Genomic DNA, 13,716 nt, shown 5'->3' on the forward strand with positions numbered 1-13,716 from the left:
CCACTCTGTCACCCTGTCCACCTTGAACTGCCATTGCTCCCCTTCCTATGTCCCCTTGGACAATGCACCTGTGCTACAAATAGACTGGAGTCTAACCTGGACTTTCCTCCATCATCACCCCAGCCCATTGCACTTCCCCCTTTTCGTCAGAGCACTGCAATAAACACACTTTGAAAAAATACAAGTATGGAGTATGTCAAATGATTTCAGTATGTATTCGTTTAACACGTTTTAAACATTGCAATTCAACTGTTCAGTAATGTTTACATAGGAAAGACCTGTAGTTGGCTGCAGTGAACACACCAGGAGTGACAGTGGGGCACCAACATCTGCAAAAGGAGTTTCCAAAGGGTACAGTGAGTGGCCACAGAAGTGGGAATTCACAGCCTGCCAGTGACAATGTGAAACAAAATACTGTCAATGAAATGTGAAGTTACACTGTCTTACTTGTGTGTCATTGGAAGTATTGTCTAATCACTGCAGTTCTGTTGTCCTCATCCTCATCCTCTGCCTCCTTATTGTCACTGTCCACAGGGTCCACTGCTGCCACACAGCCATCTCCAGCCTCCTCCTCCTGCAGAAAAGGCACATGGTGTCTCAAGGCAAGATTGTGCAACGTACTTCATGCCACGATGATTTGGCAGACCTTCTTGGGTGAGTTGCACAGGGATCCACCAGTTAGATGAAGGCACTGAAACCCAAGGCCAAATGTACGTCCAATTATCCTTCTTGATCACTCATGTAACTCATTGTAACGTTCCTCTGCCCTTGTCCTGGGATTCCTCACAGGGGTCAGCAGCCATGAGAGGTTGGGGTAACCAGATTCACCTGCAAATATCGAGGGAGAACTGTTAGCCACACACTAACCCTTACGACCCACACCATACCCATACACCAACATCCACTCGGTGGGAACCAGGGCTCACCTATTAGCCACACCTTGTGCCCCTGGGCTTGGGCCATCACATTTGGGATGCTGCGATTCCTCACGATAAAGCATCATGCACTGAGCCGGGGTACTTAGCATTGAAATGGGAGATGTACTGGTCCACCAAACACACCATCTGCACATTCAGCGAGTGAGAACGTTTTTGATTTCTAAAGACCTGTTAATTTTGCCAGGGGGGAGGGGGACAAATGCAATATGTGTTCCATCAACAGCCCTGATATGTCCCATTGCATAGAAGTCAGCCTTCACTGTGGCCAAATCCTCCACCTGGGGGGAAACAATGTAGCTGCACTTGTGTTTAATCAGGGCAGCCAACACTCTGGTCAGCACTATTGAGAACATTGGCTGTGACATTCCTGCTGCCAAGCCCACTGTCACTTAGAAAGAACCAGTTGCCAGGAAATGGAGCACAGATAGGACTTGCACAAGAGGGGGGATCCCAGTGGGGTGACGGATAGCAGATATCAGGTCAGGCTCCAATTGGTCACACAGCTCTGTGATTGTGGCCCTGCCAACTCTATAGGTGAGGATGATGTGCCTGTCCTTCAGTGTTGCCAAGTCCACCAGGGGTCTGTACATGGCAGGATGTCTCCATCTCCTATTCATCTGCAGCGGTTGCAATCTATGGGGCAAAAGAGTGAGGAGCCGGTCATAATCTGTACATTGTAACCACTACAGTTCAATGCATGATGTGATTTTTTAATGTATTGGTGGCATATTTCCTGAATGTACAATTGTGAACTGTGACGCAGTTATGATCCATGGCCTGCACCCCCCTGAAATGGTGTCCGCCTGTCCTGTGTGGAGGGCCAGGTGGAAGTTAGGTCATTCCGCTGACGTTGTGCGCTGTAGTGGGAGGCGGTCTGGAACCGCAGTGCAACTCCTCATTGGTTAGTATTGGGCCCTATGGGGTACAATGGCCAATGGTGATGTACGCCGGCGGTGACGGTATGCACCGCCACGGACGTCACCTCCATTTTCTATCTGTTCACTCACTTGCTACCTGACCTTCAACAGGAGAGGACCTACACTGCATGTGCTGCTGTGACCTGTGTCTGGAACCTAACATGGCCCGCGTGACTGGGGAAAGGGCCCCTGCCTTCACCTCGGTGGAGTTGGAGCAGTACAGACTGCTGGATGGGCCTCCAGACCAACAGGTGAGTACACTGTGAGCACGATGCATGTGGCATGAATGCATGGAGTGTTATGTGTAAAGTCCCCGTGTGGGGGGGGTTGGTGGATGAGCCCCGGGCAGCATGTATGTTGGGCCATGTCTGTGTATAAGGGGATGGGAAGGGCTATGGTGGGCCATGGGTGTAACAGGCAGTACGGTCTAACTGATACCTTTCCCTGTGTATATTTCCTCTGCAGGTCAGCGCCCTTCAAAAGAAGGGTATGTGGCGTGCCATCTCCAAGGACGTGCAGACCCTGGGAGTCTATGGCAGGCGAAGCACCCACTTTTGCAAATGTTGGGAGGACCTGAGACGCTGGGCACGGAGGACGGCGGAGGCCCAGCTCGGGATGGCCTCCTATTGAAGAAGGGGTTCTCGTCGAACCCTGACCGCCCTCATACTGGCAGTGGCCTATCTGGAGCTGGATGGGCGCTTGGGGGCATCACAACAGCAACAAAGGGGTGAGTACAGTGCCCATCATTACAACCTATGCATGGTAGGGTGGTATCCGGGTGGGAGAGGTGTGTCTGTGGGTGCCCCTAGGCCAGGCCTGACATTGCAGAGTAGGTTCCATGTTGGGCAGGGTTCTAATGTGAAATTCCTCAAACCTAGCTTGTAGGTATCCACTACTGGGCAGGGCTGTGTGGGTCCCAGGTATGCTGCAGTTGGTGGTATGTGTCCCTCCCCATGCCCTGGTGACTAGCATTGTTGTTGGTAGTGCATTGCCTAGTGCGTAGGGCTGTTCCCTGTGTGTGAGGGTGCTGTGTACTCCAACGGTGGTGTTGGTGCAGCAATTGACCCAGTGTATCCTTTGTCTCTCTCCCCCCTTTTTGTTTTGTCATCCTGTCCTTATATGCATTAGCATCATCTGGCAGAGGAGCAGAGGCACCGGCGACGGAGGGAGCTGCATCCTACAGCCCCCTGGAGGCAGAGTCCACTGATCATGAGGGCACCAGTGGGACGGAGGGCGAGGGAAGCACCACGGCGGAGACTGGAGTGGACAGTTCGGACATGGATACCTCCTCCAATGGAAGCTCCCAGGTAGTGGCGGACACCTCTGTGACTACCCCAGCTACAGGTACAGCCACCACCCCCCATACCAGCACCACCCTCCCAGCTGCACCTCAATGAGTTGCCCATGCCCGCTCACCCAGGAGGGTGGGAATCTCCTTCGCCCAAGGCACCTCAGGCCCTGCCCCAGTTAGCCCTGCTGCCCTGAGTGAGGAGGCTATTGACCATCTCTGTTGGGCAGTCAACCATTGTGAATGCCATCCAGGGACTGGCAGCCCAAATGCAACAAACCAATGCATTTCTGGAGCGCATTCACACTGGCTTGGTGGCCCAACAAAGATCAATCCAGGCTCTGGCCTCCTCTCTGATGGCTGCCATTGTCCCTGTTTCCCCCCTCCCCCCTCCAACTTCCTCTACCCAATCCCATTCCCCTCAACCCCAACCTATCCCAAGCACACAGGCAGATGAGCATACACACAGGACAACACACAAGAGTGGCACAGCAAAACACAGGCACCACACTTCATCCCACAGGCACTCACACAGACACCATCCAGATGCAGACATACCAACCTCCTTCTCGTCCTCCACTTCCCTCCCAGTTGCGTCTACACTCAGACCTCCATGCACTACATCCTCGTCCACTACCACCATCACCAGCACACCTACCAGAGCACACACCTCACTGGCAGTCACCACCCCAACATCCATGCACACGTCCCCTGTGTCCTCTCCCACTGTGTCTGTGCCACCTTCTCCCAAAGTACAAAAACGCAAGCACTCAAACACCCAACAGCCATCCACCTCACAACAGCATCCAGCCCTTGCAGCTGCACCCACACACAGCAGACACCTCCTATACTACTCCCTCTTCATCCACTCCCAAACCTTCTCCCTCTTCCCGCCCCAATGTCCCTAAGAAGCTTTTCCTCTCCACGGCTGACCTCTTTCCTCCTCCTCCCTCCCCCCGTCCTTCACGTCTGGCCAGGGTGGGTAAAACCCAGGCAAGCACCTCAGCCACCCAGTCCATGGGCCCAGTAGTGTCTGCAGCAACTCGTGGTGGGAAAGGATCCCGGGCACCAGGCAGCCACACGGAAAGGGTGCCTGCCCCAAGTGCTGCCAGGAAGGGCAAGGAGCCATCCCCAGCTGCTGCAAGGAAGAGCAAGGTGCCACCACCAGCTGCTGAAAGCAAGGGCAAGGAGCCACCACCAGCTGCTGCAAGAAAGGGCAAGGAGCCACCCCCAGCTGCTGCAAGGAAGGGCAAGGAGCAATCCCCCGCTGCTGCCAGGAAGGGCAAGGGGCCTGCACCAGCAGGCAGAAAGGACAAGAGGCCTTGTGCTGGGACTCAGTCAGAGCCCCCACCACCAACCATGGTGGTGCAGCCATCCGAGGCTGTAGGGGATGGGCAGGAGCTTCCCCCACCACCACCACCACCAGCAGCAGCACCGCCACCAGCACCACCGCCACCAGCACCACCACCACTAGCAGTGGGCAGCAGTCTGAGGCTGCAGGCGATGGGCAGGAGTTTCCCCCACCACCACCAGCAGCACCACCAGCTCCACCAGCACCACCACCAGCAGCAGGAGCACCAGTGGGCAGCCGTCCGAGGCTGCAGGGGATGGGCTGGAGCCTCCCTCCACCACCACCAGCAGCAGCAGCACCACCACCACTGCCACCACTGAACAGCCGCCGGAGGACATTCTGTAGACCTGCCTCCATGGGCTGTTGTGCGGCCTGACCCCTGCAAATCCTGACACCCAGCTGAGAGACTGTGACCTTGCACTCCCCAAGACCTGCATCACAGGACACGATGCCCCCTCCAGAACCAGTGGGTAAGCCACCCACTCATCCCATCCTCTCAAGGATGAAGATCACAGGGCACAATGCCCCCTCCAGAACCAGTGGGGAAGACACCCACTCACTCCATCCTCTCCAGGATGAAGATCACAGGGCACGATGCCCTCTCCGGAACCAGTGGACAAGTCACCCACTTGAGAGACTGTGGCCTTGCACTCCCCAGGACCAAGCAGTGGGCAAGTCACCCACCTGAGAGACTGTGGCCTTGCACTCCCCAGGACCAAGAACAGGGAATGTTGCCCCCTCCAGAGCATGTGGGCAAGTCACCCACTTGAGAGACTGTGGCCTTTCACTCCCCAGGACCAAGCACAGGGCATGTTGCCACCTCCAGAGCATGTGGGCAAATCACCCACTTGAGAGACTGTGGCCCTGCACTCCCCAGGACAGCGCACAGGGCATGTTGCCCCCTCCAGGACAAGTGGTGTTGTTCCATCTGCCGGCTGTGGTGCCCCCTGTTCCCCGTCCCCCTGAGGTGCCTGCCTATTTTCTTACTGATGCCCCTGCGGTGTTCTCTCTGTGTTGTTGCAGGAGTCAAGTGGGGCCTTGGACTTTGTAATGTGGCCCTGTGGCCCACAAACATGGAGGACTAGGCAGTGTCCCTTGATTTGTAAATATGTATATACTTTTAGATTGGATGCAAGTATTACTACTATATTTATCTTATTACACTCACTTTAACCTATTTGTGTTGTCCTTGCATTATTCCTGAGGGGTACGGTCTCAATATGTTATATTACTGCATCTGCTTGTGTGTATGGTGTTGGGGGTGGGGGTGTTGCGTATGTGTGTCACTCTCTTTTTCCTCCCTCCCTCCCTCCCCTGTGTGCTAGGCGGCTGTACTCACTGTGGTCGTCTTCGCTGTCGTTGGGGTTCGTGTGGAGCAGGACATAGAACAGCATTGGGAATATATGCTGTTCGGGCTCCATGGCGGCGTGGTTCTTCCCTGAGTCTCCACAGGTGGGTCGTTTCCCTTCTGAGGTCTGTTTCCGCCCGGCTTTTGATGTCGCTGGTACCGCCCCGGAAAAGGTGGCGGTTTCCTGTCTCATAACACAGTGGGCGTAACATTGGCTTCCGCCTGGCCATGGTGCCTGTTGATTCCACCCTGGCGGTTGGTGTGGTAAAGTGGCTGTCTGTCTGAGCTCTTTCCGCCATGGTCATAATTTGGCAGTATTTACTTCCAAGCCTGTTGGCGGTATTACCGCCGCTTTATCAATGACCGCCAGGGTTGTAATGAGGGCCTATGTTTCTACTTTCCCATATTTCTAACTGAATGTAGGAGAGCGCCTGCAGAAGTGCTATAAGATGTTACAGTAAATGTACCGGTATGTGACTCTCTGTTTTGGTACCTTTATGGCTTTCTAAATGGATGTTTTAAGTGGTTGAACAAATACCTTACTGCCTGTATTAGAGGATAGAGGTGTATGTGGATGTGTCTTGAACTACTTTTGATACTGCTGCATACATAAATAACTTCACAGTATGTGACTAAGGCCCTCATTCTGACTTTGGCGGGCGGCGGTCGCCGCCTGCCAAAATCAGGCCGCCGAAAGACCGCGGCGGCCATTCTGGCTTTCCCGCTGGGCCGGCGGGCGCCCGCCAAAGGAGCGCCCGCCGGCCCAGTGGGAAAGGCCCTGCAACAATGAAGCCGGCTCCGAAAGGAGCCGGCGGAGTTGCAGGGGTGCGATGGTTGCAGTTGCACCCGTCGCGATTTTCACTGTCTGCAATGCAGACAGTGAAAATCTTTATGGGGCCCTGTTAGGGGGCCCCACGACACCCATTCCCGCCATCCTGTTCCTGGCGGTAAAAACCGCCAGAAACAGGGTGGCGGGAAGGGGGTCGGAATCTCCATGGCGGCGCTGCTTGCAGCGCCGCCATGGAGATTCAGCCCATGCAGGGGAAATCCGGCGGGAAACTGCCGGATTCCCTTTTCTGAGCCGCGGTCAGAATGGGCTGGGAAGCACCGCCAGCCTGTTGGCGGTGCTTCCGTGGTCCCCGGCCCTGGCGGTCTTGGACCGCCAGGGTCGGAATGACCCCCTAAATGTTGAAGTCTGTGTGTCACTCTCTGAGTGGGTGAGACAAAAGATCTATGGTTCTGATACATGTATGTTACTACCTGTATGAGTGGTATAATCTATGTAGTGCTTTCTTAAGGATAGTGCAACTTCATGAGCATGTTTATAAAACTGAAAGGACATCCCTCAATCACTGAAGTATAAACCACCATGCTTGATGTAGTACCTCCAGCATATCTTAGAGGTGAGACATTTCTACTAAAATGTGGTTTAAGACTTCATGAAGGGCTTTTAGAGAAGTTGAGTGGGCAGTGAGACTGCACACACAGGCTTTGCAATAGTAGGCCTCACCCATGATTGAAGCAGCATTTGTCTCCATACATGACAAGATTATGGTGGTCATTCTGACCCTGGCGGTCTTTGACCGCCAGGGCGGAGGACCGCGGGAGCACCGCCGACAGGCCGGCGGTGCTCCAATGGGGATTCCGACCGCGGCGGTAAAGCCGCGGTCGGACCGGCACCACTGGCGGGGTCCCGCCAGTGTACCGCGGCCCCATTGAATCCTCCGCGGCGGCGCAGCTTGCTGCACCGCCGCGGGGATTCCGACCCCCCCTACCGCCATCCAGATCCCGGCGGTCGGACCGCCGAGATCCGGATGGCGGTAGGGGGGGTCGCGGGGCCCCTGGGGGCCCCTGCAGTGCCCATGCCACTGGCATGGGCATTGCAGGGGCCCCCGTAAGAGGGCCCCTACATGTATTTCACTGTCTGCTGCGCAGACAGTGAAATACGCGACGGGTGCAACTGCACCCGTCGCACAGCTTCCACTCCGCCGGCTCGATTCCGAGCCGGCTTCATCGTGGAAGCCTCTTTCCCGCTGGGCTGGCTGGCGGTCTGAAGGCGACCGCCCGCCAGCCCAGCGGGAAAGTCAGAATTACCGCCGCGGTCTTTCGACCGCGGAACGGTAACCTGACGGCGGCACTTTGGCGGGCGGCCTCCGCCGCCCGCCAAGGTCAGAATGAGGGCCTATGTCACTAATCACTTATATTTCTCACTGAATTTAGGAGTCCACCATTAGAAGTGCCATGAGATGTTTCAGATAATGTGCCAGTATGTGACTCTCTGTTTTAATACCTCTACAGGTTTCTAAGTGGGTATAAAAGTAGTTGAAAGAATACCTCAGTGGCTATGTTAGAGAATACAGGGGTATATGGTTCTGTCATTTGAAACTGCTTTATATGCAAGTACTTTCTGAGTATGTGAGTGAATGTAGAAGTCTCTGTGTCACTCTCTGACTGGGTGAGAATGCTTTTGAAACATGTATATCAGTTCTTTATGAGTGGTATACTCTATACAGCACTTGGCTTAGGGGTCTAAAAGTGAAGGAGTAAGATTATAAAACTGAAAAGGTTATCTCTTCATCATTTATGCGCAAAGCACCATGCTTGATGGTATACATACAGCATATCTCAGAGGTGACTAATTTGTACTAAAACATGGCTTTAAGACTTCACAAATGGCTTTTAGAGACAAACTCAAGTGGGCAGTAAGAGTGCATATACAGGCTCTGCAGTAGTATGCCTCACTCATAATTAAAGCAGTACTTGTCAGCATACATAGCAAGATTATGTCACTAATTCCCTATATTTCTCACTGAATGTAAGAGACCGCCTACAGAACTGCTATGAGATGCTACAGTAAATATGCTGGTATTTTGAGCACTTAGCTGATAATAAGCATTTTAGTAATTAATGAACAGTTTGCTTGTCTTGTGATGATAATTTGTCAAGATATACAATAGATTTGTAGAGGATTTGCTTACAGTAACCATATGTTGATACTGAGAAACATTAAACATGAGTGGAGTGTTGGAGTAAGGAATTTTAACTTGATATCATGTATAGATGTTTTAACACTATCATTCCCCGAATGCTGCATTAGAGGTGGATGCTGGGTAGAGGTATTTATGGAAAGTAGTAGTAGGACTAAGCAACTGTGATCAAGACTTTGTTAAGTTGAAACGCATTGGTTTTTACTGCCTGGCCTAATAAAGAAGTAATTTGAAGGCAAATTACTCCCTGGAATGCAGTGTGGAATTTTAAAATCATAAAATTATATTGGTGTGTAATACATTATTAAGTATAAGTTTAGCCGTTAGTTTACTTTTTTCTAGCAATTAGAACATGCAGTAAAGCAGAACATGTACAATATGCAATTCTATGTTAAAAGCTTGTGAACCAACCTCTCACACACCTACTCTGTACTTCAGAGTAATTGATTCTTAGTCATCTATTAATAAATAAATAAAACCACTTACACTACCACTCATAGATCATCTCAGGTACTTTCAATAATTTTCAATATATTTTATAGTCTTTTAACAGTTTCACATAGACATTTACATTTTTAATTATTTGTATCTTCTTAGAATTAAATGCAATTTTCATACCTGAAGATTGAGTTTGTTTGTGAAATACTTTTTTTGATGTTAGTCTCAGCAATTATGAAAACTAAGCATAAAAATAACACATCACTCTCATGCAAAGCAACCACAACTTTTTCAACTTTGCACTATCTGATACTGTGGAAGTCAGCAAATAAAATCATACCTTTCATATTTTACTTTTATAAGTCCAGTTCTGAATGGGTAGTAGGTGTTAACCCTTTCATGCACTTTTCTAAAGAAGCCCAACATGGTGTATTTGTCTATATTTGCGCATTAATCGTGATCATTGTGGCAAATTCGCTGAAAAAAACAGGTGTCCAAAAACATATATAGCTTGATTTGTTTATGACTTTAGCACTACAGCACAATTTATACAAATCCCTCACCAGGAAATCAAACCCTTATTAATCAATAATGAGTACAATCTACTTCAATTTTTAAGAAGACAAAAATCTCTCTTTAACACCCTTCTTCCAATACTCCATTAGCACAGTCTCCATAGCAACCTGCGACAACCAGTAGGTCGCAAGTTTGCAGCACATTCTAGAAGGGGAATACTAATTACAAAATGAGCTGCAGCAGATGTGGTTTACTGTATAGGCTGAAAGGCATATCCAAGTCTGTATTCCAGTTTTTTATTTTTACCAGAGTCAATCATAGATCAATGTACTAATCCCTTCAAGACACTACCTAATTTTATTTACCATCACCTTCACAGCATCCTATCAAATATTTTTTGAAACCTGAAGCTCACCTCCATTTGAACGGCCTTCCATTCTCAAAACTACCTTCTCCTGTCTGCTACTGATGCTTTACTTCTAAATGGTGTGAGTGTGGATTGTGGGCCACAGCTATATCTTTTGGGCTAGGGAAGCTGCAAGAAAGAGTGATATTGACAGAGACTTGGGTTTGGCTAATCTGGTCATTAATTGGATTGGCCAGAGAGGGTTAAAGTGGCATCAGTTGCTACCTTCAAAACATTAGGGATTGCCAACCCCCTGACCTAATGATTGTGCTCTGTGATAGAAATGACCTAGGGATGCTGACTGGGGTAAATCCTGCTGAAGGATACCTTTGAGCAAATGATGTCATTTTTCCCTCACACTGTCTTGGTGTTGTCCAACATATGCCTAAAGCAGAAATGGAAGTGGTCAAATCATATCTGTCCAGATTGACAAAGGCAGGAAACATGTTAATAACTCTGTTTCTGCATTCCTCAGAGACTATAACATGGCCTGAATCTACAACAACAACTTGCGCTTTGACATGGATGGTATCTATAGAAGTGACAGTGTGCACTTCACAAACTAAGGGAACAGGGTGTTTCTTTCCAACCTGAAACTATGCATCCGGTCTTACATGTAGCTATCACATACTCACAATGAACACAGAGGCTTTTCTCAGGGCCACCTTATTTCCCAAAGGTTTTGTAAATTTTCTTAATTAAAATATATTTTTTCAATTTTTTAAGATATTCACAACAAAACTGTGATCTTCGCAACATAGGCGTGACAATGCAAAACAAAAGCAGGCAACCAATAGACACAAGCCCATTCAAAATTTGTAACTGTATATATATATATATATATATATATATATATATATATATATATATATATATATATTAAAATATTATAATTTTTACATCACATTGTGGACATTAGTTTCCTGAATAACTCTATAAAGACATCTATGACTCTGAGTGTGCCTCTGACTGCGTTTATAAGAATTAAAGTGCGTCTGTGAGCGGGTGCGTCACTCTAGATGACTGACACTGTGAATGGGTGCATGAGTCTCTGAGTGGGTGCATGATTGAGTGGGTCTGTGAGTGGGTGCGTGAGGGTCTTAGTGGGTCTGTGAGTGGCTGCATGAGGTCTGAGTGGGTCTGTGAGTGGGTGCATGAGGGTCTCAGTGGGTCTCTAAGTACGGGCATGAGTGGGTCTGTGAGTGGGTGTGTGAGAGTCTGAGTGGGTCTGTGAGTGGATGAGTGAGTGTCTCAGTTGGTCTGTGACTGGGTATGTGAATGTCTGAGTGCGTCTGTGAGTGGGTGCATGAGGGTCTAAGTGGGTCTCTGACTGGGTGCGTGAGGGTTTGAGTGGGTATGTGAGTGTGTGAGTGTCTGAGTCAGTCTGTGAGTGGGTGCGTGAGAGTCTGAGTGGGTCTGTGAGTGGGTGCATGAGGTTCTGACTAGGTCTGTGAGTGGGTTCATGAGTTAAACTGAGTGGTACTATGAGTGAATGGATTAGTGTATGAATGAGTCTGTGAATGTTTTTTTCAGCTGATATTCATGAATTAGTCGCAACATTACAGGGGGGCCGCTCTGAGCACTGCAGGGTATTTGCGAATATTGTGAGTAGTGAAAAGAAGTCTGGCCATAATTTCACCCTCAAAGATCCCTATATCACAGTACTGGGAGTCAAGAAACCTCCACCCTGACCCCTTATACCACTTTTGCTTTTATTTGTCAGCCCTGGGGACAGTGTCCCGTTACCTAAAATGGTGGCTACAACTTTCTGGTGAGGTTGCAGCCAGCCAATCACAGTATTTTTGTTGACGTGCAAATTTGTGAATATGCTTCGACTGCCGTTAAAATGTTGCGATGGATCCGCATCCTAAATATACTAATTTATTTCTCCTTTAATAGCTCAAAAATTACTGAACAGATTTACACCAGCTATTCAAAAGGATAACTGCGAACCAAAGCCTACCTTTCTGCCAAAGTTGGTGTAATTCTGACCAGCAGTTCGGTTTGTAGACATGTTCAAAACTCCTATGGGAAATAACATGGGAAACACATGTTTTTCTTGGCCCACACTTGATGGATCACTGTAAACTTTCCATGTGCAATAAGAATCGCCAGCACACTTTTTTAAAACCATTTTGTGAAGATTCGTCTAACAGGCAAAAAAGGCTTTTTCAATGGAAACATGGTCCTAACTATAAACATATAGGTGTCTCTTGCTACTGAGTCACTGATCAGTGTAGGGAAAGGTGCGGAAGACAATGTGACGCGAAGGGTTGATTAGTCTGAGCAGTATAGATGAGTGTGATGCCTGCAGAAACCTGAAACAACGTGGAAAAGTCCACGATGTTGCTTTCAAGCTTGTTTTCCAACATTCCATAGATAAAATTATCCACAGCTGCATGTGTAAGAAGTGTGGGAGAGGGACGTGAAGTTGTTCTAACCCTGAGAAAGGGAGTCCAGGAAAAGGGCAGAAAAACAATGGCTAGTGAACAACAGAGCAGCCAAGGGACATGTGCTGATAACATAGCTAGAAGATGCGAGAAAGGGATAGAATCCAAGCTTCAGGTTATTTAAGCACTGAAGCGCGGGTGAGGGGATTGAAGCTCGCAGATGGAGTTGTGCAAGCTGCTATCGCCCACATCGCTACCTCCCTGGCTGTGCTGTTCTTAGACCGTGACGCTTGAGGGGGAGAGAGGTTCGAGCAGGCGGGAGAGGGCTTCCCAGCATTGTGGATAAAGTTAAGTTCCACCCAGGGATGAAAAGCCTTTGTTTCTCTGCTTTATTCTGATTGATTAGCATACTTGCACTATGTTTATAATCTGATGTATTCTGCTCATTTATATTTGCTTTTTTCTTCAACCTAAAAAGTGCTTAGCCCAACAGCCTTTTCTCTAATATGCCATACTGCATGTAACAAGTTGGAAACAGAATATACAACACTAGACCTAGTGTCTGACTTCCAGGTTTTCAGATACAAGTTACAGCTTTCAAAATGGAAGAGATGGCAAAGGGAAGTAATCCAGTGTGAACGCTGCTTTACATAGGCAGGACAGAAGAACAAAACATGATCTTTATTTTTGGCACTCGGGCAGCCCATAGGGCACAGTTTGTTAGGTGTGCCACTGCTTTTACTCCATGAACCAGTAAAGACAGGCAACGCAGCCAAAGGCAGTATCCCCAGCCTGAACTTAATAAAGAAGGCTCTCACCAAAGAGGATTAGCATAGTCCATGTATTCTTCCATGCGAAAATCACACTTAGCAGGTAAACAAAGAGTCAGACAGGCTACCACAGGATAAAGCCGAAATTCTGCTGCAAAAGACAAAATTCCAGTAGTTTGACTTGACAGATTCCAGAGCAGTTTTAGGAATGGTGGAAGGGTTCAGCCAATACTCAATGGGATCGTAAGTGCCAGATGGTTATCAAGTATGTCCCTGACACAGTCTCTATATGTGTCACTTCCTCTGTAGTCCGTGCAAAGTTTTGGAAAGGAGGAGAGTGTCATCTGCAAAGAGCAGACACAGCACT

At 49.0% G+C, this 13,716-nt stretch overlaps 1 protein-coding gene across 1 annotated transcript in view; it reads right to left on the reverse strand.

Moving 5' to 3' along the window:
- Positions 1 to 13,716, reverse strand: part of LOC138300177 (disintegrin and metalloproteinase domain-containing protein 9-like) — a 587,087-nt gene that overhangs the window by 118,370 nt on the left and 455,001 nt on the right. The window lies entirely within an intron of this gene.

Source organism: Pleurodeles waltl, chromosome 6 (genome assembly GCF_031143425.1).
Source record: "Pleurodeles waltl isolate 20211129_DDA chromosome 6, aPleWal1.hap1.20221129, whole genome shotgun sequence".
In the NCBI taxonomy this organism is placed as follows: domain Eukaryota; kingdom Metazoa; phylum Chordata; class Amphibia; order Caudata; family Salamandridae; genus Pleurodeles; species Pleurodeles waltl.